Source organism: Macrobrachium rosenbergii, chromosome 12 (assembly GCF_040412425.1).
Source record: "Macrobrachium rosenbergii isolate ZJJX-2024 chromosome 12, ASM4041242v1, whole genome shotgun sequence".
Lineage (NCBI taxonomy): Eukaryota > Metazoa > Arthropoda > Malacostraca > Decapoda > Palaemonidae > Macrobrachium > Macrobrachium rosenbergii.
In genome coordinates this window covers 64,425,320-64,426,133 of record NC_089752.1, presented here as the reverse complement: position 1 = coordinate 64,426,133, position 814 = coordinate 64,425,320, and positions in this window count along the sequence as shown.

Here is an 814-nt window from a genome sequence, read left to right as displayed (position 1 = left end):
CTGACAGGTTGGGAATAACAATTGCTGATCCGTTCTGTAAACCAACTCGGGTTTTTCGTTTTGTTTTTAAAACATGCCAGTCATAAAGCCATTTACAGTCTGTTTGAGCGTGTAAAGATTTCTGTAAAAGCTTAGTCTCATATGAGAAGAAGACGAATAATTTCACAATGTTACATGTGTTCTATTTGACCTTCTGGTAAAGACATGTATTTTTGAGAAATATGAACGACTGTTGCCCTGAAGCACATGGCAATTGCATCATGTTTAAGATTACATTTCTCTAATCATGTATTGTCCTGATTGTATTCAAAATGTTTTGCTGGAAGTGATGCCACCTTCCTTTTTCTAGAATTTTCCTTTGTATCTCGTTCCCAAAATGCTTTAATGACGTCATCTGATTCTTTCTTGTCCTACTTGAATCCAAAAATCTGCTGATTCTGATATGAGAGACCTTTAGAATTGGTCCCCATCCCCCCCTCTCTCTCTCTCTCTCTCTCTCTCTCTCTCTCTCTCTCTCTCTCTCTCTCTCTCTCTCTCTCTCTCTCTTTCTTCAAAAGAGAGTAATTATTAATGTAAAGTGTTAGTGTGGTCACTAGTATTAGTCATAGCTTTTGAGATCTGAGTATAGGAAAAGTATATACATTTGGTAATGGTGCCTGATAAAAAAAAAGTGTGTTTTGTGAATCTAGGGCAGCTGCAAGTGATTTTACAAAGGTTTTCACAAGCGTGTGTAGGGTAAAGTTAATTTTACTTATCATTACCATGGTATAATAAGGTATATTAGGGAAATTTTGCCTTAGAGAAATTATTATTG